The sequence below is a fragment of the Myotis yumanensis genome, unplaced genomic scaffold (genome assembly GCF_028538775.1).
Source record: "Myotis yumanensis isolate MYYU_CA2020_CCGP unplaced genomic scaffold, mMyoYum1.0.hap1 SCAF_7, whole genome shotgun sequence".
NCBI lineage: Eukaryota > Metazoa > Chordata > Mammalia > Chiroptera > Vespertilionidae > Myotis > Myotis yumanensis.
Window position 1 is genome coordinate 12,600,893 of NW_027223758.1, and position 25,378 is coordinate 12,626,270.

At 50.0% G+C, this 25,378-nt stretch overlaps 1 protein-coding gene across 7 annotated transcripts in view; it reads left to right on the forward strand.

Annotated features, from left to right (window-relative positions):
• Positions 1 to 25,378, forward strand: part of KCNB1 (potassium voltage-gated channel subfamily B member 1) — a 109,562-nt gene that overhangs the window by 2,179 nt on the left and 82,005 nt on the right. The window lies entirely within an intron of this gene.

Consider the following 25,378-nt stretch of genomic DNA (forward strand, 5'->3'; position numbering starts at 1 on the left):
GTTCCTGTGTGGTACTGGTCACCCATCTTTGTTGCTGTTGTTAATCCTCACTGGAGGATATTTTTTCCATTGATTTTTAGAGAGTGTGGAAGGGAGAGAGGGAGGGAAGGAGGGAGAGAAAGAGAGGGACCCTTCCGCTGGAGAGCCGAGGCTCTATCCTCCAAGCCACGTGGGGCCAGGGCACCCCCTCCTTTTATTATTCAATACTTTATATCCTGACTTTGTTGGAGAAAAGGACTTACAGAGATTTCTAAAAGCCCACAGCAAGAGGATGGACATTGCAAACGAGAAAGAGAGCACAGAGAAGCCGTGAAGCCTTGCTGGGGAGGAGCAGGCTTGAGTTTGGTCCATTCTACAGAATGCTCCCTCGGGAAGTCCCAGACTCAGGCCGGAGGGGGTGTCACTCTGCAATTTTAATACTTATCCCTGTATTTATAACCCCACACTGCCCCCAAGGAAGGAATGAAAGCAGCTTATAAACTTGCTTGGAGGACACTGAGATACCGTCAGGCCGTTTTAACATAAGTAAGAAAAATGAGGCAGAGGGATTCTGAGGGGTGGGTGTGCGTGCGTGCATGACGCATGCCGCTGGCTGAGGACGTTTGTGGGCGAAGGGTCGCCACTGGTTTGCTCTTTATTTATGTGGTGAGCTTATTCCACGAATGGTTTGATGCAGCTTGTAAAGATGCTCTGGCTGTTGGAAGAGAATGTAAATTTCAACATTGGAGAGAAAAATGAGGCAGTGTGAAAAATAAAGCCGAAGAAGGAGGCAGGGATGAATTTGATTGCACCTGGTGGACCAGGCAGTCCTGTGTGCTGCCAGGTGTGAGGGACTTGAGAGAGGCTTTGGGTGGGAGCCAGGCCAGGACGGGAGCAACTTCCCTGTGTCAGGCTGGGATTCAGAGCTGTCTTGGAGAGATAGGGCCTGTCTTCATGTGGCCAATGTGCTGGGTGTCAGAACAAATGAAAACACAGTATGTTCAGTGCTATAACGAAGTTCATTTGGGGCCCAGGGGGAGCCCAGAAAAGAGAGGTGTTGATGCCAAAATCCAAGAAGACCAAGTCGGAAAAGATGTGTTGAGCATAGCTCACCATCTGAGACCTGAGAGCAGGGCCAAAAGGGGGGGGGGGGGGCGGGATCGGTCAATGTATTCATGGAAAAAAGGGAGGAAGTCTACATGCCAGCCTAGGGCTCCCTTCATCCAGCCTGGCCTCTCACTATGGAATCCCCCTGGCTCAGTCAGCTCCCCACTAAGGCTCACCTGCAGGGCCAAGTCTGAAGGGAGCCCTGTGGGGTACTTTGCCCAGATCTGACTATCCAAGGAGAGACCTCTGAGAGGGGCTGCAGGAGGGTGTGGCTGGGAGGGAAGTGGAGGGAAGCGTGTAGATTTTCCCTCTTCCCTGTCAACCCTAAAGAAGGCAGAGATTCCTAGGCCTGCTTTCCTCTTCAGAGGATGTAGGCTGCCTCTGGTCATAAGCCTGCCCCAGGTTTCGTATCCAAAAAGCCTCCTTCTTAAGACAGTCACTCACCCTTAACCGGCTTAGGATCAACAGACTTATTTTGCTATTTCCAGGCCTGACACGGGTTTCTGCCCTCCACATCCTGTTTAGGCCCAGACACGACTCTCCCTCCTCCCTGTGTCCCTAAGACATGAGAGTAAGAGGCAGGGGAGGGGAGGGCCACCCTCACAGAGAAGAAGCAGGCAAAAGGCAGTGTTTAGGTTGGCATCTGACAGCAAGACGGGGAAGCTCAGGCTTGCAGAAGACACTGTTTGGGAATAAACAGCCTCGTCTCCCCGTTGGGTTCACCTGCTCACAGGGATAGCTCTGTGACCTCGCTGTGATCCCAGGCTCAGCCGGCACACATGCCTGGCAGGTGGATGGCCAGAACTGAAATGGGAAGGCAGGCAAGCTCATTGGCTCTCAGGACAGAAATCCTGCCTGCCATTGATCAAACACCTACCGTGTAAGAAGTGTAACAACACCGTTAGTCCTTATGCCAATTCTCTGTGATTATCCCACCTTTCTCAAACAGGGAGGCTCAGAGGGTTAAGTAACTGGTCTAACATCACACAGAAGTAGTCAGAAATTCAAACTCAAGTGTGATTGTAAGGACCCGGTTCTTTCCATAATGAATAAGTGCAGTAGCCTCCTCCCCAGTCTGTCTGCTTCCACTTTTGCCCTTGCAATCCACTGCCCACACAGCAGCTAGAGTGAGCTTTTCAAAATGTAAATGGGTTCACATTATTCATCCGCTCAAAATCCTCCAGAGGTTTCTCCTCACACTCAGAATTAAATCCAAACCTTCACCACGACATACCAGACCCTCCTGAATGCAGGCCCATGACCTCTCCGAGCTCATTCCTTCTATTCTCCTTTAGTTCACTTGCTCTAGCCCTGCTGGACTCCTTGCTGTTCCCTAACCCAGTCAGTCTTTATCCTACCTCAGGACCTTTGCACTTGCTGTTCCTGCTGCCTGGATTGCTCTTTCTCGGATTGTCTCATGGCCAGCCACTGCTCCTCCTGCCTCATTTAAGCAAGCCCTGCCCAGATGTCTCCCCAGAGAGGCCTTTCCTGAGCCCTGTTATAAACAGCCTCCTTCCCCTCATTCTCTGTCATATCATTCAGTGTCTTTCCTGCATAGGCTTCAAGCACCATCTGAAATGGTATCTGCTTCCTTTTGTTTCTCTGTGTCTCCCACACAAGAGAGTAAATGCCATGAGTTGTGTTTACTGCCCTGCTTCCAGCACCCATCATGGTGCCTGGCACAGAGGAACTCAAATAACTAAATGCAGAATAAATGAATGAATCAAGCAATCAGTCAGTCACTGTGTCTCAGGGTTTAGGGATCTGTCATTCCTCCCTCACTGCCCACCTGCAACCCAGTTCCCTGTGCTCCCCTCACTCCCATTCATCCCTCCAATTTGGATGCCTGGCTTGTCCGACAGCAAGGCCTGTGGAAACTTCTCAGAAGCCGCAGAAGGAGAGGGTAAAATGGAGGAGCATTTCTGGGCGGTCCTCCTTTTTACCCTCTGAGATTCAGAAACGGCCCTACCCCAATGTTTAAGAGCAAGAACAGACGGGGGTCCAGGCCCACTCCAGCACCCTCCCCAGTTTCTGGCCTCTGGCAAGTTCCTCAGCTCTCCAAGCCCCAGACTCCCACCTGTAAAATGGAGATAACAAGTTCACCTTACAGGGTCATCATGGAAGTTGTGTTGGCCACACTTTCTCACAGTACCTAGCACCTAGGAGGTGGGACCTTTCTCCATGGCTGAGTGGGCTGAGCTGCGGCAAACCCTTTCCTTCTGATAGCAGTACTGGGAGGCTGAGCTGGCGCTGTTAATAATTGATGGGATGTTCTGGCAACGCGGAGACCAACCAAAGCCCAGGCCTTAGCCTTCGCTGTCAGGGGAGTGAAAATCAAAATCCATTAGGCAAAAGGCAGTGTGATTGATTCTTGTTTAGAAGTGGGGTCAGCCCCAACAAAGTGACAGGGTTTCGGTGCGGGGCCACCACTGGGTTTCTGCTTTCTCGGAAAACTCCACAGGCTCCTCTCAGCAGGAGAGAGCGGGAACTCATCCGCAGTGTCTGTGTTCCCTGGAACAGTCTCAGGGATCGAGCCCTACGATGATTCCTTCATTTCCAGAGTAGCTGCTGTTTATTATGCCAGGCTCTGACTAGTGGAACTTTACATCCACTCACTCGTTGAAATCCCTTCGACAACCCAGATAGTCTGACTCAGGGGTCCTCAAACTACGGCCCGCGGGCCACATGCAAATACAAATATTGTATTTGTTCCCGTTTTGTTTTTTTTCTTCAAAATAAGATATGTGCAGTGTGCATAGGAATTTGTTCATAGTTTGTTTGTTTTTTTTAACTATAGTCCGGCCCTCCAACGGTCTGAGGGACAATGAACTGCCCCCCTGTTTAAAAAGTTTGAGGACCCCTGGTCTGACTGCTTGGGCTGCAAGTAACAGCATAGAAAACTCGAAGTGGCTTCTAGAAGGAGGAAGATGCCTCATGTCACATAACAGCAAGTTTCAAAGGAGCTGGTTTCGGAGAAATGGCTCCATGGTGCCATCAGGATTCTAGGTTCTTTTCATCTTTCGGCTCCTCCAACTCCTGCAAGTGGCTTGGTCCTCAGGCTTGAGGCCTCATATCCCAAAATGGCTACCCAGTTCCAGCCTTCAAATGTTGGCACATCATATCCAACCAATAAAGTAGGGCGTTTCATCCTGTGTGCCCCGTTTTTCCTTGAGAGATCAGCCTTTCCCAAAAGCCTTCTTAAATCCCATTGGCCAGGCTCAGGTCACATGCTCAGGCTATCACCACAGGGAAGCCTGGGAAAGCAAGTGTCTGGCATTGTCAGAGGACGGAGAGGATGGATTTGATGAGTGGTGTTAAGACTCTTACAAAGAGGAAGTAAATGGAGGCGCTGAGAGGCGAAGTCACTTGTGGGAGCTCACACAGCTAAGTGCCCAGTAAATATTTGTTGAAGGAATGGAAATGGCAGAGCCAGAGTTTTGGACCCAGGGTGGTCTGGTTCCCAGGCCAGTGTTTCTTAATCCTGGAACCATTCACGCTCTCTGAGCTTCAGTGAGCTCATCTGCTGAATGGTGGCCCACTTCTTCGGGCTCTTTTGATGATTCAGTGAGATTCCAGATGTAAATGTAATTTGCAAATGGAAAGTACTTTATTATTGTGAATTGTTGTTGTTATTATATTCAAAAGAGGAAGTGTTCTTTTTCAGGGACAGGGGTCAGTATTTCACCCACTGCAGACTTGATGAAGCATCAACTCTGTGGAGTCCCATAGATGTGGGTCATTTCTCAGCTCCATCCTACCAGGAAATGTGACCTTGCACAAATTCCTCTCCTTCTCCGAGTCTCAGTTTCCTCACATAACAGCAAGTTTCAAAGGAGCTGGTTTCGGAGTAATGGGGGGCCATTAGGAGATAATCTGCATAAAGATCTTAGCCCAGTGCCCAGCCCACGGTTAGCATTCAATAAATGACAATGGAGAGTACTAGTGTCACACTGAAATGCTCTATCCTAGCTACATCCCTGGTCGGTAACATCTCCGGTTGTGGTGTTATTGATTGCGGGGTCACTGCCTGCCCTGTTAGGATCCCACGCCTCTAGTGTGATGCTGCTGCTTCCTTGACCTGAACCAGGGGGACCTGTGCATACTCATCAAGAAAAATGAGGGAAACCAGCTCAGATTCATGGGGTTTCCCAGCGCCATCCGTCGTCTGGCTGGGGCTCTTGCTGGCCCCGGGTCAGTCATTCTCGATACTTGTATGTATTCCTGGGAGACGATGTGCTGTGGGGACACACAGACCTGGGTTTGAATCCCAGCCCTGCCATTTCCTAGCTCTGGACTTTGGGCAGGTCACTTCCCTTCCCAGGGCTTCCATTTCCTAATCTATACATGAAGACGATGCGAAAACCCACCTCACAGGGTTGCCCGGAGGATGAAGTACGATAGTGCATGAGAAGTGTGGAAGCCACGCTTCATAAATCCAGTATCCCGATTAGATAAGGGGAAACATGGAGGATGCTTCAAGGGCTTGCCTGGGTCACACACCAAGTTGGTAAAAGATCGGGGACCATTTCTAGACCTTTCTGACCCCACTGCTACCCTTATCAAGGCTCAGGGATCTTTCCATTCCTCCAGGATGCGAGACCCTGGCAGCTGGTCTTCGGGAGTTTTGAAAATCTCTGATAGGCTAGAGAATGTGGAAACGCTTAGGAGAGAAAAAGTGGTGCCCAAAGGAGCAGCTTGGCCAACATTTAATTAACTGAAAGAGAACAAGCACGCATTAAGCACCAATTCCATCCCCAGCACTTCGTGTACCTCTACGCCTGATAGCATTATGAATAGGAGCCCTGATTTTAGAGCTGGATCACCTAAATTCAAAGTTTGGCCTTTACTCATACCATGTGATTTGGGCAAACTACTGCTCCTCCCTGAGCCCCGGTTCCTTTACTCATAAAATGGGCTCAACAGCAGCGCCTGCCTCATTGAATTGCTACTAGAATTGAATGAGTTCATAATGTATGCAGAACACTTCAAATAGGGTTTGACACATAGAAAGCCCTTAATAACTGTTAGGGGGGTTTTTTGGTGGTGGTGGTGGTGGTGGTGTTTTCAATTGTTATTGTCTCAATCCTCCTAACAATCCTGCTGGATACATGAGCTCCTTTTCAAAAATGTATTATTCTTATAAAATGATACAGGCTCATTGTAAGGTGAGGTTACGTAACTCGCTCAAAGTCACATGGGCAGTTGGGGCAAGATTGTGACAGAAGAGATGTGTTCAGTGTCCCACCCGTGTCCTGTAGACTCTTACCAGTTCAGTGCCACTGCCCAACTGCCAGCTTCCAGGTACTACACTTCTTTGCTTAGAAGCGACCTCCAGCTAGTGGAGTCCAATGAAGACAGGTAGTTAATGGCCCACGCAGACTAGCCCTCAGCTGCCGACTGATGGGAGAAGGTACATAAACACCCACCCTCTCTCCCTCGCCCCGGATGGGGGTACCTCCCAGGTGCATAGTCTACACTGGCCCCCAGAGTTCCTCAGAATTCAGCCTCAGGTGTCCACAGTGGCTCCTGGCTTATCTGGCTTGGCCTCTTTCCCTTCTGCGTCTCACATCTTCTCTCCCCTCCCAGTGTTTTCCGGGATCACTTCCCACATAAGCCACCTGTACGTGGATCCCTGTCTTAGGATCTCATTCTGGGGGAACTAACCAAAGACCGGTGTGTCAGGGCCTCTGACCTTCACCACCTTAGGGCCCCTCTCCCTCCGAGAGTCAGAGGTGACCGGCCTTCCCTTCCTTCTCCCTCCCTGTGAGTCGGAGTCACCCACGGCAGCAAATGGTGCTGGGAAACTTGATGTCCACATGCAAAAGAATGAAGTTGGACCCTTACCTCACACCACATACAAAAAATTAACTCAAAATAGGTCAATGACCTAAATGTAAGGCCGAAAAATATCAAATATAAAACTCTTATTTGGATGTGTTCATTCATTCAGTAAGATTTATGGAGCACCTACTGTGTGTCAAGCCCTGGGCTGGGTGCTGGGGACATGGCAGAGAATAAAACAAAGATCCCAGCCCTAATGGCACTGGTATTTCCGTAGGGGAGAGAGTGAGACCACTCACAAGATAAACGAGTACAGATACTGACTGGAGCAAGGCAGCTGTGAAAAAGAAATCATGAGAAGGGAAGATGAATGCTAGCTGGATATTTGATGTGATTGAGGAATTAATGCTATTTTTAGATGTGATAATGCTCACGTGATTATGTTTAAAAATATTTATCTTTTTGAGATACACACTGAAGTATTTATGGATGAAATGACAATATCAAATAAAAGTGTCCTGTTTTGTTTGGTGATAGGTGCCATGGAGAAAGGTCAGCAGGTGAGGGGTTTAACCAGGGTGGTCAGGAAAGGCCCCCCAAAAAAATGTGACAATTAAGCCGAGACCTGCAGGAAGGGAGAGAGGGAGGCATGTGGACTATTGGGAGAAGAGTGCTCCTGGTAGAAAAAAAAACAGCATGTGCTAAGGCCCTGGGGCGTGTCTAGGGCAGTCAAGGCACCACCAGGTGGCTAGTATGTCGAGGGCAGAGTAAACCAACGGAGGAGTTAGGGAGGTAAGATGAGAGGATGACCTTGTCTGTTCTGTTGGACTTTGGCCTTTCCATTGAGCACTGAGCCTCTGCCCTGGCCACCCTGCCTTCCGCCATCCCCTTCCAGTCCAGAGAACCAGAGCCATCTTCCTCACGTATAATCTGTTCATGTCAATCACCCCCTTCTACCAATCCTCCCAGGATTCTCACTGCCCCCAGGATAAAGTCCAAACTCCTCAGCCTGACCTTCAAGGCCCCAGCCAACATCGCCACCATCACCTCCTCCCATCCTCTCTCCCCGGTACGGTCTGCTCCCACCATACCCACCTCTGGCATTCCCCAAATACTCCACCCTTCCCCAGTCCTGCTCCATAGCTCGGCCCAAGCTGATTCCTCTACCTTGCACCTTCTTCTTCCCCTTGTCTGCCCGCAGCCTCTCTCTTCCCACCTTTCAAGGCCCGGCTTCTCCCTCCCTCTGCCACCCACACCACCTTCTGGCAGCAGCGACCGCTCCCTCCTCTGTGCCCTGGAAAACTGATGTTCCGACCTTCTTTGCACAAAACACTGTGAAAGCTAGCTTATGGTTTGTTCCGTGGATGCCAGGACTGACCCTCAGAGAGACAAGAGAGCTTCGGAGAGCAGGCTCTGAAACCTGACTGCACGGGTTCAAATGTCAGCTCAGTACTTCTGAGCTGTGTGCCCGAACGTGAATGACTTAACTTCTCTGATCAATTTCCTGACCCATGATTTCGGGGACACTCTCAACAACCAATTTTATCTGAAGCACTCAGAGTAGTGCCTGCCACTCAGCAAATGTTCACTGCAAGTGAACAGTGTTGTTGTTGCTATTGTAGTTAAGTGGTAGTAAGCATTTGTTGAGTGAGTAAACGGGAAAATGTGCATGATCTTATGATGACTGATCAGAGGGGTCTCCCTTACAAGGGAAGAGTCTCCCCAGGGTACCCCTCCTTTCCCTCCTACCTTCCTTGTCTCTACCTGCCCACTACTATCTCCACACTTCCTAGGCCAGGAAGAGATGACCTCCTGCCTTCCATTCACAGCAAGGAGACAGGTTAAATTAGGCCCCTGAGGTGCCCCCTCCCACCCTTGAGGTGCTCCCTCCATTTTACTCGGCAGCAAGGCAAGGCTGTTCTCCACCATAGCTGCCCACCATGGCCTGGCAGGCGGACACTGCCTTTGAGAGAATAATGTTACATTGGCCAATTCCACACCATCACTCACATCCGCCAGGTAATGGACCTGGAATCAAACGGATTCTAAAAATAAGCTACCACATTTCCCTAATTGCTACCTAGGGCCCTTCCCGGAGTCTCTCCAAGGCCTCTATGACCCTTGAGGCCCTGGACCTTGGCCAGCACTGCCTTTTAGAGGCCTTGCAGACCCAATTGTACCAAAGCGGCAGCCCATGATTGCCCTGTCGGGGCATATGAGAAGCAGAAAGAAAGACAGAGATAAGAGGATAACGTTGAACCAGCCTTCCATTTGCTTATCATGTCTGGAGTTCCCACTCTCTCTTTGAATGGATCAATTTTCTTTTATCTCCTATGCCTTGGGTAAGTTTACACATCCTTTATTTGTTCCTTGAAATACGGACTGCAATTTGATTCAGTCACTCCCTCTCCTATTCCTGGGACAATCCTTTTGCTTTCAAAGTTAGCTTCCTTTCTAGGCTTCTCCGATCCATATAACTTTAAGTGGGTCTGTGTGCATGCCATCTGTTCTTTGTATGATAAACATTTATTGCTATGCTAGAGGCCTGGTGCACGAAATTCATGCACGGGTATGGTCGCTAGGCCTGGTCGGCGATCAGGGCCGATCTGCGGAGTGACCAGAGGGGCAATGGGGGGAGGGGGGGCAAGAGGGCCCTTGCTGGCACCCGCTTTCGCTGGCCTGGCGCCGCCCACTCACTGAGCCCCCACCACCACCACCACCACCACCACTGCCACCAGTCGGGGTCTGCGGGCTGGGGGCAGCTCCTGCATTGAGCGTCTTCCCCATGGTGGTCAGTGGGCGTCAGAGCGATCTGTCATTTGGCTGGTTGTTCCGCCGTTCGGTCAATTTGCATATTAGGGTTTTTATATAGGATACCAGGATCTGTGCCGGGTGCTTGAGAATCACTTGTATATCTATTAGTTAGGATTCTTTTGGTTGCAGGTGACAAAAATGAAGCTCAAATGGGCTTAAGCAAAATAAATATAATGGATAAGTCCTTGCTTAGGTAAGGGTTTAGGTAGGGCTGAATCCAGGCGCTTAAATAGGTCACCAAGACTTGATTTCCAATATCTCTAAGTTCTCTTCTTCTCTGTGGTGGCTTCTCAGCAAGGCAACATGGCTGGAAAGATAGTCTTCAGACTTCCATCCTGGGCAGAAAAAAAGCAAGTCTCTTTCCCAATAGTTTTAACAAAATCCCTGGGCTCATTTTCATTGGCCCATCCCTGAGCCAATCACTTAGCCAGATAGGGATCACATGCCAATAGCTGGAGCTGGGATGAAAACTGAGAATGGGAATGAGGTGCTTCCCCAAAGAAAAAGTGAAGTACTGTTTCCAAGGGAGGGGAGAATAAATGTAAGGTGGCAAAATATAATCCACAGCCATTATGTAGCAGATAGCCTACTGGAGGGAGTTAGACCTTAAACAAGTAAAAAAATTAAATGAAACAATAACCACACAGTGTAATTTGTATGCTTGAAGGAAGGAAGCAAGGTGTCTTGATGGCAAATAACAGGGCATAGTCAAAGAGCGCCTCTCAGTGTAGGTGGCCCTTTCTGAGAACCTGAACTTGATTTTTCTCCTTCCTGAGCTGCAGAAATGATCTTTCTTCTACAAATTCTCTGTTTCCACCTCTCCTGCACCATTAAGCACGCTCCCTCTTGTATTTGACTTTCTTCCCAACTTTTCTTTTTTTATCTCCCCAACTAAAGCAGGATGTTCTCAAAGTCTAGGACTGTATCTTATTTATTCCTGTGCTCTCAAGCAGGGTGGGTGGGCTGACTGGTTTATAGATCAAGTTTTATTGTTACATCTGCCACATTCATTTACCTATTTGCTAAGGCTGTTTTTGGTAACAACAGCATTTACAAGAATAGTTTGCAGACCTGCATTCCAAAGTCGCTGGGGGCCTGATGCAGAGGAGGGGCTTTGTCAGAGGATTAGAGGACTGAGAGAGGAAGGGAAGGCTAGCTGTGTGACCCTGTGCAAATCACTTAACCTCTCTGGGCCTTTGGCTCCATATCTTGCCACGCCAGCTGCCCCTTCTCATCCCTCAGATCTCAGCTCATTTGTTACCTCTTCAGAAGGGCCTTCCCTGACATTGAATAATCAGTTTGGACCTGGTGGTGTTCACGGTCTTTCTGTGATACACTGTCTCTGGTTTATTTCGAGATTAGGCCCCCTTGGGGCAGGCATCCTTCCCTTTCTCTTCACCAGTGCTTTCCCTCCTCTCATATGCCATCATCCTGGTATAAGTGGAAAGAACTCTGGTTTGGAACTCTGGAGACCAGGGTTTATAATCCCAACACCACCACATAGGAGCTAGGAGACAGACCCCTCGTCTCTCTGGGCCTCAGTTTCCTGAGCTGGAAAATGGGCATGGTAACTTTGCCAAGCAAGAAAGACAAGGACACTCACCTGAGCCAGAGTGGCCAGCATTGTGTGGCCAAGCACAGATGTTTGTTAGTCTTCCTTCTCCCTTCCTTTTCTCAAGAGGCAGAGAGGAAAGAGCGTGTATCCCAAACCTCGCCTTAATCCAGCCTCTGATGACACCTTGCTCACTCATTCTTCATGCAATGTCTGTGCCAAGGAGTGACTGGAGGGTGGGGGGCTTAGACACTCCCCAAGTTTCTGCCCAGTCTCCATCACACCCCCATAAAGCTCTGTGCAAATGCAACCCAAGCCAAATCCTCTAGTCCCTTCTCCCTCCCTCCAGGTTGCTGCGTCCACGCTCCCAGCCCTTGTATAAAAATGTGCACCCTTACTGGCCTTATGACCAGAGAACAAGCCAATCCATAGAGGTGGTCTTCGGACAGATTGAGTAGTCCATGGTGTGTGTGTGTATTGTGTGTGTTGTATATGTTGGGGGGGGGGGGTGGTGGTAATGTGTTGTGTGTGGTATCTGTGTGGTGTGTGTTGTTTGTGTGTATGTATGTGGTATATGTTAATACTGGATTCGTGCATGGGTGGGGTCCCTCTGGGTGGCCTGCGGGATCAGGCCAAAACCCGCAGTCCAGCACCGCCTGCAGCTCCTACCTGCCGCTCTCACTCATCTCCGCCCCACTGCACCTGCAGCGGGCTCACACTCAACCAGTCCCAATCGGGAGAGGCCTGCACGCTGCTGCAGCAGTGCTCACCAGCTGTGAGCCCTGGCGCCCTCCTGAGGGGAGTGGCCTGCGGGATCGGCCGAAACTGGCTCTCCAACATCGCCCGAGGAGTGTCGGATTGGATTGCGAGAGGGAGGGCGCAGGCCAGGCCGAGGGACCCCATCGGTGCATGATCTGGCTGGGGAGGGACTGCAGGAGGGCTCCAGGGTGTGTCCTGCCCATCTCGCTCAGTCCTGATTGGCCAGACCCCAGCAGCAAGCTAACCTACCTGGTGGTCAGAGCATCTACCCCCTGGTGGTGAGTGCACGTCATAGCGACTGGTCCACCAGTCTACTGTCTGCCCCCTGGTGGTGAGTGCACATCATAGCAACTGGTCCACCAGTCTACTGTCTGCCCCCTGGTGGTCAGTGCATGTCATAGCGAGCAGTTGAGCAGCCTTAGCATGTCATTAGCAATTAGCATACAGGCAGTCCTCCGCTTACGTCGGACTTGTTTTGTGGTTACGTCGCCATCTCCCATTTGTTTATGTTTTATGTTTTTTATTATTTATTTACCACAAGTAAAGGTAAGGAATTGTTATTTTTTAAATTTTTTTTACTGTTTCACTTCATTAGGTACTGCTGTGTATGTGCTGCATGTGAGTGACGTAGATGCTTATGTAGGTGGGTTCCGACTTACAGCGAAATCGCGTTTCGACACGCAATAGCAACGGATCTCCGACGTAACCCAAGGACCTACTGTATTATGCTTTGATTGGTTGAACAGTCGACCAGTCACCGGATGACCAGACACTTAGCATATTAGGCTTTTATTATATAGGATGTGTGTTGTGTGTGGTGTGTGTGTCGTGTCATGTGTATGTGTGGTGTGTGTGGCATGTATGGTGTATTTGGTATGAGTGTGTGTGGTGTGTGTCAGGGGGGTATGTGGTATGTGTGGTATATGTGGTGTGTGTGTATGTGTGTGTGGTGTGTGTCATGTGTGTGTGGTGTGTGTCAGGGGGTATGTGGTATGTGTGGTATATGTGGTGTGTGTGTATGTGGGTGTGGTGTATGTGCTTCGTGCCCCTAGTACTGAGTGATCCACCGCAGGGCCGGCTATAGAAGTTGTGGGGTGCAGTGCAAAATGAAAATGTAACCCCTTGTTAAAAAATTTGTGGAGACAGCCGAGTATTAAGTCAAGTGGGGCCCTTCTGAGCACAGGGCCCTGCAGTGACTATGCAGGTTGCACCCCATGAAGCCGGCCCTCCCCTCTGGGGGAGTGACTCAGAAGGCCTAGGTGGGAGCAGAAGGCTCCTCGGTCCTGGAGAACCTGTGAAGGGAAAAGTGCCTCCTCAAGCTCCTGCCTAGGGACGCGGCGGCCAGAGCAGGGACCTCACACTCAGATGCCTTAGGCGCCAGGTAGTGGTGTGAACAAGTGAAGGGTTGGACAGGAGAACTGTGGGAGGGCGAGTTCCATGAAGCCAGTTAACACAGCCTTAGTGTCAGGGGGCAGCAGAAAGTGGTGGGGACTGTGGTGAACAGGGCCATATGCGCCCATTTAAAAAGGCAGCTGCTGTTCAGCTCTAGGCTGGGTTCTGTTCTGAGTCCAGCCAGAAATTTTAATTTTCATATGAGATATCCACACGTCAATGTTGGCAAATAATTTTTTAAAATGAAAGCGTTTGAGCCCTGGCCAGTGTGCTCAATGGTTAGAGTGTCAGCCCGAGCACCAAAGGGTCACAGGTTCAATTCCCAGTCAGGGGCACATACCTGGGTTACAGGGTTGATCCCAGGCCTGGTCGGGGCACATGCGAGAGGCAACTAATCGCTGCGTCTCTGTCACATCAATGTTCCTCTCTCTATTCTCTCTCCCCACCTCCCTCCCTCCCTTCCACTCTCTCTAAAAATCAATGGGGAAAAATATATCCTCAGGTGAGGATTAACAACAAAAACCAAAAAGATTAAAGCATTTGAGTGGGCCAAAAGAAACATATCTTGGGACCACAGTCAGCCCGTGGAGCTCCCCTTTTTGACCCCTGAAAGCATAGAAGCTTTGAATGGCTAGCAATGGGAGGAGGTTCATTTCTTGCCTCTGAGGCCCTCCTATCTGGAAGGGGGAGATGAAGAGAGTAGAGCTTGGCCCCACTCTCTCTTTACTCCTGGCGTCAAGCACAGCACAGGGTGACAAGTGTTTGTCGAGTGAATGACTGTCACACCCAGCTGGGACTTGGCTTCAAAACCCAAGGCAGCTCACTGCTGGTGGATGCCAACACAAGTCAGGGAAATTCATGGTAAATCCTTAACTTATCTGCTAATAGGGCCCATCGTGCCCCTGCCCAGCCTCAACCCGAGCAGGAAGAAAAAGCCGCGGTCATGGTTAGAAAAAGCACTGGATATTGAATCAGCAAAACGGACTGGCTCTGAGCCTCTGGTTCCTCATCTGCACGATGGGAATAATGAACCCCCTGGGGCTTGTCCAGAGGAATGAATAACATAAAAGCATGCAAAGTGCCTGACGTGCAACAAACGTAAGCAGGTATTATTTTTATTGTTATTTTGATCCTCCTCCTCATTATCATCTGAGCATCTGGCTTATTTCTGGAGGCTGTGGGCCTGTGGTAGAGTTTATTGTGTAGAATTGAACTTTATGTCCCTGTGATGTCAGCTCCACAAATTCAGGCTGGAGAGCTGGGGCATTGAGAAAGTCTAGAGATTAGGGTGCCCAGGATTGGAATTCTGGTGTTCAGGTTTGGAATTCTGCCACTCAAGATCACTGCTCTGATATTCATTGTTGGAGCACCACCATCCAAGGTCACAACTCAAGGTCTGGGGTTCAAGGTCAGAAGCCTGCCATCTACTGTCAGAATCCTCAAATCCGTAATTGGACCCCAGGAGCGTGTGTCCAGAGCTTTGCTGCTTGTGACCGAAACTCTAGCGGGCAAGGTCAGAATGCTGATGTTACAGGTTGGAACTCATGTTCAGAGTCGGAATTCTGAGGTTCAAGGTCAGGACACTTCAGTGGTGCTCGCGCTCGGAATCCTGGCAGGCACATTTGGAACACAGATGTTTGGTGGCAGAACTCTGGTTCCCAAATGGTTATGTTGTGGGTCTTGTCCCTTATGTGTCATTAACGCTTCATCATCCACAACTTCTGGCAGCAGTTTCTGAAGAAATGAACCAAGGAAGGTCCCCAGACCTCTGTTTAGCCAGCGGGGTTCTTTTACTGATACCTCTTTCCCTTATTGTTTCTGACACCCATCCACTCGGGAGGTGCCCGTAGAGGTGACATGATCCTCAGGAAGGCAGCTGAAAGATGGCTCCCTTCCGTACCCCTGCCAAAGACCCTTGAACCCGTTGTCAACTTCGTTTAAATCCGTTTTCTTTCTTTATGGCTTGCCTGGAGCAGGCCCAGGGAAGCAGCCCTGCCAAGCCTTGGGGGGCACCTCGATAATCTCACCACCCTCTTCTCCAGAAAAAGGCAAATGGTGTTAGGCAAGGGTCAGAACGGAGTGCCAAGGGCTTGTGGCTACCCAACCCGGGAGATGTGTGGCTGGCAGCGACAGGTGGGGAAGTGGAACAGTTCGCTGGTCATTGCGGTCGCAACAAAAGCATGACTGGTGCCAACTGGGGAGCTTCATTGATCACAGGGCAGAGAAGTGCTAAAAATCATCTCTAAACTCTACTTACAGTGGTGCAAGTAATGGGCCCTCAGTGAAAGGCGGGTGGCAGGGACAATGTGCTGGGTCACATCCCCTAGTAAATGGCTATAGCACCTGCTCCCCCCAACCTTCGTTTACCTTCCTTTATTTTCTTCCATAGCCCTTTTCTTTCTCTTTTATTTTTATTTTTATTGATGGATTGGTTTTAGAGAGAGAGAAAGGAAGAGAGAGAAACATTGATTTGCTGTTCTGCTTATTTATGCATTCATTGGTTGACTCTTGTATGTGCCCTGTCCAGGGATTGAACCCCCCAACCTTGAAATCTTGGCTTAAAGGATGACACTCTAACCAACTGGGCTACCCAGCCAGGGCTCTTAGTCCTTTTCACCACCTTGTATATTATATGTTTATCTGGCTCTTGTCTGACTTATCCCACTACATTACAAGTCCCATCAGGTTTTACTTCTATCTTCCCACTGCTAAAACGGTGCCTAGCATATAGTAGTTACCAAATAAAAATGTGTTGAATAAATGAATGAATGAATGTTGCTCTTTAGATATGGTGAAATCACTCCATGCGGAGCCCACCCCCATCCACGATATCTTACAGTTTTTGTTTGTTTGTTTTTATCTTACAGTTTTTGGATGGGAGTGAGGGGAAGCAGCAGTGGAGAGGGGCATTAATCCTCCCAGGGCTCCTAATTGCTGTCAGGATAACTTCCAAAATCCTTATCTGGCCGCTAAGGGCCTGTAAGAACTACCACCCATCTTCATAGTACACGCATATCATATGGTTCCTATCTCCTTTCTCAGCTCCCCAGGATACCATTCTGGGCCTCGTCTCAGGGCCTTTGCACATGCTATGTTGACTAGCACAATCTTGCATCCCTTTCCTGGCCCCCTTGGCCTCTTAACTCATCTTTTAGGCCCCTGCTTAAATACCCTTCCCTTGAGTTCCCAAACTTGATGTCATTCCCCTTATGATGGGCCTTTCGTCACTGCTTTTGGATCCCAAAATTCATTACTTTGGGAATAATCTTCCCTGAACTGGAGGCTCGTTATGAGGGAGGTGGTCAGAGCCCCTTCCTTTTCACTCAGAAAAATGCAGAACCTGGCCCTCCACCCAGATACGAAACATTCTCACTCAAGGGAGGAAGAGTTTGGGTCCCCCAGGGAGATTTCTTAGCCACCCTCCAAAGTTTGTCCCATGCTAGAGGGGTCCTCTATCCCCTCAGTCACTGCTCACCCTCCAATTGTCCAGGCTGAGCCTGGGGCCTCCTTGAGGACTCAGAGCTTAGAGGGCACAACCCAGCCTATTTCTCTGATGACACCCACACAGCTAACACTCGTACATCACTCTGCGGGGGTTATTAACTCATTTAGCCCTCACATCGCCCTATGACAGTGGTTCTCCATCTTGGCTGCACATTAGAATCACCTGGGAATCTTTTTAAAATCCTGATTTCTGGGCCTCATCCTCCAAAAATCCTGTTTCTTTGTTATGGGGTGGGGCCACAACATTAGTAACAAAGAAACAGAATTTCCGGAGGATGAGGCCCAGAAGTCAGGATTTTAAAAAGATTCCCAGGTGATTCTAATGTGCAGCCAAGGTTGAGAACCACTGCCCTATGAGGAAGGTACAGTTATTATCCCCATTTTACAGGTGAGGAAACTGAGCCCCAGAGAGGTCGAGTAACACATGCAAGGACACAGCTAAGAGGTGGGAGGCGGTGTTTGAAGCCAGGCTGTTACCTCCCGAGCTCAGGCCCAAACCAGCACACCTCTCTTCTCTCCTCTCTATACCATTCCCCTCACTTGCTTCTTCCTTTTATTCTTAGACTCTTGCCTTCCTCCTTTTGCTCTTCTCCCTCTTCCCCTTAACTAACTCAAACTCCTCAAGTTTTAAACAATCCCAATTGTGTGAATGTTTTGTGATAGCTCTCAGATTTCCCCAATTCTCTGGTGAATGGATTGGAGGAAGAGGGTAAACCTCCTCCCAGTAGCCTGCAAGGCTCCATGAGGCCAGGCCTCCCACCTCTCTGACTTCATCTCCTACCACAACCCTCTGGCTTTCTGAGTGCAGCCACACTCATGTCATACTTACTAAGGTCCTTCCTGTGTCAGGCGTTTGCACATGCTGTTCCCTGTGCCTGGAATGCTTTTCCTCTCTTCTTCACCCAGTATTGTCTACTCATCCTGAAGCTCCCACGGGGAATGTCACCTCCTCTGGGAAGCTTTCTCTGATTTCTGAATGGATCAGATCCCCAGTTATGGTTTTCAAAGTTCTATGTGCCCATCTTGGATGGCCCTTTTTTCCATTATAATGACACATCCATCTAAGTGATTATCTGATTACTGCCTGCCTTTTCCCCACCCAAGTGGACTGTGAGCTCCCAGATGGCAGGCCTCGTCTGCTGTGTTCTGTGCCTACCTCTGTGAAAGCACTCCACAAAATCGTGTTGAATGGATGGATGGATGAATGAATTCAGAGGCTAGTCACAGTTGGCAGAAAGCTAACATCACACTTTTTTTCAGTGGGGAGTGGATTAGATAGTCTGGAACGTCTAGCTGAAACTCGAACCAGAAGGTTCTTAACATCCCAGTCTGAAAGGAACGAGGACACCACATTTTTTTACAGCCAAGTATCTTTCTTCTCCGCTGCTCACAGTGTGCTGGATGATGACTATAGTGCCTTCTATCAGATGTTTAAAGATACCTACTTGGTTTTTATTTTATAGGACGCTATTGAATTTTCCTTAAGCAAACACTATATGAAGACTCTAAACTAGGAAACCGAAATTCTGAGGGAGCTTCTAAAACGAAGGATCCCAGAGAATTTACCAGATTTACTTAGAAGTTGCACTACCTTTGGGCGCAGGTGGACATGGTTAAATCCCAGCTCCACCTCTAGGGTCTATGTTCTCAGACAGGCCACATCCCCTCTCTGAGCTGACATTGTCTCCAAACTCCATCCTGGCTTTCCCGCCAGGCTCTCATTCCTGGCTGATCTAGGCTGTCCCAGCAGAAGTCCCATGATTGGCTCTGATTGGACACACGGGTCAAGTGCTCATCTCTGAACCAATCTCTGTTGGCAGAGGAGGACACAAGTGTGGGGACCAGCTTGGGTCATAGATCGCCACGGAACCCAAGGAAAATACCTAAAATAGGGATTTGGTTAATATTCTTTAAATTAATTCATTTATTTTACTTAAATCAAGGTGTTTTAAGAGGAAATTTGACCTCATGAGGGATTGGAATCATATTATGAAATTCTAGCCAGATGCTGGAGCCTGACACCTGCTAGATGTATGTGGTTTTGGTTTTTTTTTTTTTTTTTTGGAGAAGTGTTAAAATCCCGTTAGCTTCAGCCTGGGACTTTCCCCTTTAGGGATCCTGAAGGTTGGAAGGAAAATTGGAAAGGCTGGCACCTTCTCAGTCTGAATCCATGTGACTTGACGTCTTGTCCCTGTACAGCGAAACCAATCTTGGCTACACAAGAGAATCATCTGAGAATCTTTAAAAGTTTTAATGCCAGGCCACCTCCCAGACCAATTAAATCAGAATCTCTAGGCGTGGGACCCAGGGGTTGGTATTTTTCGAAGCTCCCAGGGTGATTCCACTGTGCAGTGAGGGTGAGAAATTCAGATTTCAATGCATCTAGTACCAGTGGCGTGTGTCCCACATTGGCACACACAGGGGTTCGGCAAGGCCACTGGGCAGCAGGAAGGGGCTCACGGGGAGGCTGGGGGGGGGGTGGCCTGGGCTGGCCAGGGTGTCTCCATTTCTTAAAAATTAACCGAGCAGGAGTCCGGGGAGAGTCATTTAACACTCTCCAATGGGAAGGAAACATGCATCCATCTCCCATCCAGAGGGATTCGATTCCAGGGATGAAATTCAACTCTCACCCTGATCCTCCTCCAACTCTCTGGGGTCCGACTGCTTGTTACTTGAACTGACTGTTACCTCTCCATCCACCTGTCAACTGTCCCAGACCCAGCTCCGCTGCGTACCAGCTGTGTGGCCTCACACAAGTCCCTCAGCTTCATCCGTCGGCTCCTCTGGTCGTCAGGTTCCTTGTCTGCATGACGGGAGCATATTGCTGGACTGTGTAATCTTTGAGGCCACTTCCCCCCTGGGGGACCTGTAGGTCCTCATCAGGGAGCAGCCACAGGCTCCTTAACTCCACACCCAAGCCCTGGGTCAGGGGCTCTCAAACCCCAGGAGGCCTGCCCTTCAGACCACAGAATCAACGTCTCTAGAGGCAGCCCAGGACCAGCCCAGGGACCTCAGGTGATTCTGATGCAGGCAGGCCTCGAAGTACAATTCCAAAGCAGAGCACCTATGCCCTGGTGTCCGTCACTAAAGCCTCTTATCCAGAGACCCAGCCTCCTTACAGGTGAGGAAACCGAGGCTCAGAAAGGCGAGTCCTTTGCCCAAAGCTCTGCTGCGAGCACATGGCTGCTCTGGGATTCGACCGCAGAACCTGCTTACCTCCAAAGCTGCTGTTCTGCTGCCTCTCACTGTCCATCTTCAAGTGGCAGCTCCCACCCCCTGCACTTTCTCCTTCCCCTGCTTTGTTTTTCCCCATAACAATTGTTATCTTCCTCCCACCCCACGCCTGGCACACTTGAAGGTACGCTCCATGTGGAGGGGCTTCTGTCTTGTTTACTAAGGGACCCCAGCACCTGAACTAGTGCCGGGCACACTAATGAACATTTATCCACGAAGCAAGTCCCTGCACCTCTCTCAGCCTCAGTTCCCCCACCTGTGGAATTTAGTCCTTGACTCACCCACCTCAACATGCTGAGCTAGTAGGTGTTTTGCTCACTGTAGAGTTCTGGGCCCAGGTGAGGGGCCTTTAGCTTCCCGTGGGTAGAAGTGAGGTGTGGCCCTGCTCGGGGCTGGAAGGTCTGGTGCCTTTCAAAGCTGGGGTGGGGGCTGCAGGCCAGGCCTTCCCCTTCCCCAGGACCCTCTGCCCCACCACCCCTGCTCTGCCCCACCACCTTCCCCAGAGATCAGATCTCGCCATCCTCCATGGCCCGTCCCGGGGCTTCCCCCGAGGCCTGGCCAGGCGGCTTTGTCTTTCTTCACCTTGTAACTTCATCGGCCCAGCGTGATCCTCCAGCCAGGCCCCCTCCTGTCTGTCCTCGGCGAGTCCTCCCCAGCGGGCATGACAGCTCGCAGAGGCTGAGCTCCAGTTCTGACATGCTACCCTCAGTGTCTCCCCGGCTCCAGAGGTCTGCAAGGGGGAGAGATTGAATTTGCCCTCCGTGAGCCCAGATGCGGGACAGCGCCTTTTTATTTAATTTATTAATTTACTTTTGTTGCTGTTGTTGTTGTTCGAGCACCAGATTCAATGGCCTTCGGTGGAGGGCGGTGGAATCTTAAACTCAGTTCAGTTTAGTTTTCTCCCTCATCTTTGTTCTAAGGCAGTGGTTCTCAGCCCTGGCTGCACATTAGAACCACCTGGGAATCTTTTTCAAATCCTGATTTCCGGGCCTCATCCTCCGGAAATTCTGTTTCTTTGTCGTGGGGTGGGGCCACAACATTAGTAACAAAGAAACAGAATTTCCAGAGGATGAGGCCCAGAAATCAGGATTTTAAAAAGATTCCCAGGTGATTCTAACGTGCAGCCAAGGTTGAGAACCACTGGTTTAGATAACAATGAGTTAATGCAATAAGGGTGCAGTCACTGTGCTGGAAGCCTCACCCCCATCTCCTTTACAGGCTGGCGCACCGCACCTGCTAATAGCTTACAGCTGCCCCTCCTCACAACTGCCCTTGGCCAATGAGAGCCACCTGCCCAGGGGATTGCCACCTACTACAGCTCCCTCCGCACCCCAGGCAGCCTGTAGCCAATGACTCACTGAGTCAGGGGTACAGCCTTCTTAAGATGAGATCAACTGTGCAGCTCCCAGCTCACAGGCCTGGGTTCCCGGCTGGGTCAGGCTGAAGCTCACTTTCTGCTGAGACTTGAGACTTTGCTTCCCTCCCTGACTGTCTCCCACAGGTACTTCCTCAATGAGTCTGTGTGTAAGAATCCTCGTCCCAGGCTCTGCTTCTAGGGATACCCACCCATTGGAAGTGGTTATTGTTTGAAACTTACACCATGTCCAAGTGCTAGGGACCCACAGCTAAGAGTGGCCCAGTCCAGGGCAGTCTGCCCCGCCCAGCAGCCCCACCTCCTCTCATTCCCTCCATCTTCAGGGTGGACTGTCACTGACCACGCTCCACCATCCCACTGGGCTCAAGGGTTTTGCTTCTTCTGCTGACTTGGTGGGGACATGGCCAGAGTGGGCTGCAGTCCAAGGGTTTGTTTGAAAGGGCTTTTAAAGGCTGGCCCGGCCCTCCGTGCCAGGAATGCTCCCCAGCCCCTGTGCGAAAGCTCTGGCAAGCCGGGCCTTGTTTGCTTTCCCCCGGCATTTTCTGAGGTTTCTCTTGGCATTCTCCCGCACCGACCTTGGACGGCGTAATGAAGTTGGGGGAGGCGCCACGCCAGCTTCCCATTAACGTGGCCTTTGAGGGTGCCTTTGGGGCTCCAGAATCTTTCAGCCTGCTCAGGACAGGAAGTAGAGAGGGTGAGCCAGGCAGGGGGAAAGGATAGGTTCAGTGGTGCTGAGCAGTGTGACCTTGGTCAAGTCACAGCCCCTCCCTAGGTCTCAGGTCCCCCCACTGAAAAGGGGGGCTTTGGGCTGAACGATCCTTTCCAACTCCCTGCTGTACCCATTCACTGGGAAAACACGTATGAGTACTGAGTATGGACCAGGCACTCTCCCAGGTGCTGGGGACAAAGCAGTGAACAAAAGAATCTCTCTTTTGTGGGATAGGATAGCCCTAGTGGGGAGAATAGAGAGAGTGTGGGACTTAGAGTTAGAGGACCTGGATTCTTCGCCGCTGATAGAGCCTCAGTCTCCTCATTTGCAAAAAGGATTGTTCTGAGGCATCACAGAAGCAGTGGATGCAAATATGGGAGTCACCATATCTAACATTTATTAATCACCTGCTGTGTGCCAGGGCATGGACTTGACAATAAGCCTCATAGTCTCTCCATGAGGAGGGATACTGTAATGGTGGCGAGTTATGGCTCTGGAGCTGGAGTGAGTTCAAATCCAGCTCCGCCACTTCCTCTGCTGTGTGACCTTAGACAAGCGGCTGGACCTCTCTGTGCCTCAGGTTCCTTACCCATAAGAGAAGGGTCATAACTGTATCTAAGTTCTAAGGCTGCTGGGAGGATGGAGTGGGTGAGGACAGTGCCTGGCACATAGCGCATGGTCAGTCCAAGGGAAAGGCTGAAGGAGATGTTGAAGGAGCCTCCCCCAGTCTGGACCCAGTGCCAGGAGCACCCTCACCTCCCTTAGCCACCTGGACTAGAGAGGCTAAGCTGAGCTACAGACCGAGGCCAAGGGATTTGGAAACACCCCTTTCTGAGTATATACATGGCTGTGTCCATGAACTCCCAGGCACACAAATCACGTATGTGTGGCTGCACATGCTTGCACACGTCTGAGCATGCATAATAGTCAGTGAGAAGAACATACTGTATGATTCCACTTACATGATCTTCAGGAGCAGGCAAAACTAAACTGTGGTGAAAGAAATCAGAACCTTTGGAGATAATCAACTGGAAGGGGGCCTGAGGGAACTTTCTGGGTGAGGGAAATGTTCTATACCTTAATTAGGGTGGCAGTTACACAGGTGTATCCGTTTATCAAAAGGCATTGCCCTGAACACTTAAAACTTGTGCATTTTTGTTTGTTTGTTTTTGTTGTTAATCCTCACACCTCACGTGAGTATATTTTTCCATTGATTTCTAGAGAGAGTGGAAGGGAAGGGGAGTGACTGAGAGAGACATATCAATTGTTTACCTCTGCATGCACCCCATGCAGGGCCGGGGATGGAGCTGGCAACCTAGGCACATGCCCTCGACCAGAATCGAACCCGGGACTCTCCAGTCTGTGGGCTGATGCTCTATCCACTGAGCCAAACTAGCTAGGGCTACAACGTGTGCACTTTATTATGTGTAAATTATACCTTGGTAAGTAAGAGAATATTGGGGGGGTGAGGGAGAGTGTCCCAGACCTACAGGCATCTGTCGTTTAATCCTCATAGCAACCTACGTTGCATACATGTTTGTACATGCATGTAAACGGTTCTGTGTGTACCTGTCTTAGGGTCTTTCTCTGCAGGCTATCAGTGGCTTATAGGGCATGCATGCACACATACCCTGGCTCATTTCCACACTTAGGGACTTACGCGGCATGCATGAGGGTGCACATGTGTCTGCAGATGTGTCTACAAGAATAGATGCCTGCCAGCGCCTGTGTGCTAGGTACACAAGCATCAATGAACAGCACTCCACGCATTGTACCGTAGCTAGATGCTAATTGCATGCTGGAGCCCTGGTCTGTGTAGCCAAATCAAGCGCTATTATCAGACAATAATGGCAGGGGATCGACAGCCAGCCGTCTGTGCCAGGGAGGAGTGGGGACTCATTGGCACAGGGCAATTAGCATCTCTAAAGGGCGCCAGGCTGAGTAGAGGCTAATTTGCAGACATGGCCCCATCAGCCAAGCACAGCGGGGCATGGCGGGCCTCCCTGCGGATTTGTGAGCTGCTGTTGGCTGCAGGCTTTGTCCCAGGCGGAGCTCACAATTTAAGGGTATGAGCAGAGCCTGCCTGCCCATGCCGCCCCTGCCTCTGTCTTCTCTGCTGCCTTGTGAGCTGGGGAGGATGTAGAGGCTCAGAGAGGGCGAGCAACTTATCCAGGGTCAAACAGCCAGTCGGCCATCGACCCAGAGACTGAGCTTGGGTTTTCAAACTGGGAGGCATTGTGTTTCTCTCAACGCCCTCTGGCTCACCTGCAGCTTTCATGGTTTCTTGCCATTTCCTTTCATTAAAGGTCCCATTATTGTCTTTGTATTTTCCCTTACACTAAGATCACTTTTAAAGTTTATTTTAAAAGGAACCTGCCATTAATAGAAGAGTAATATCTGATACACAGAAATTGAAGTAGGGTGACCGACCATCCCTGTCCTTTTTTGCCTGGCACTGAGGCAGTTCCCTGGACATGGGACTTTTCCGTTTTAAAATGTGGATGGTCCCCACAAACCAGTTTGAGTTCATCACTCTAAATGGAAGACAAGTTTAAAAATGAATACCATGAGCCCTGGCTGGTATTGCTTAGTGGTTCGAGTGTCAGCCCATGCACCAAAGGGTCATGTGTTCGATTCCCAGTCAGGGACACATACCTGGGTTGCAGGTTCGATCCCCGGCCTGCTCGGGGCTCGAGTGGGAGGCAACTAGTCAATATGTCTCTCTCATGTGGATGTTTCCCTCTCTCTCTCTGTCTCCCCTTCACCCCCACCCCTTCCACTCTCTCTAGAAATCAATGGAAAAAATATTCCCTGGTGAGGATTAACCAAAAAAGAAAAAAAGTCTTTGATAAAGGAGATATGCCTGCAAGGTGCATCTGAATGCAAGAAACAGAAAGTCAAATCAAACTGGTATAGACAATGAGGGCATTTACTGGATGGTATAACTGAAAAGTCCCAGTGAGCTGTGATCGGAAGTGGGGGGAGGTGTCGCGATGGCCTGGTGGTGTCTGGGATTCACTCTGCTATGCCCTTCTCTGTGAGTCAGTTTGACTCTTGGGCTGGCTTCCCTCATGGGAACCCCAAAGGCACCCCGAGGCTTCACATTTGCACACCATGTCATCCAGAAGAAAACAACTCCCACCGGTCCAGCAAAAGTCTCAGAAGTCGATCT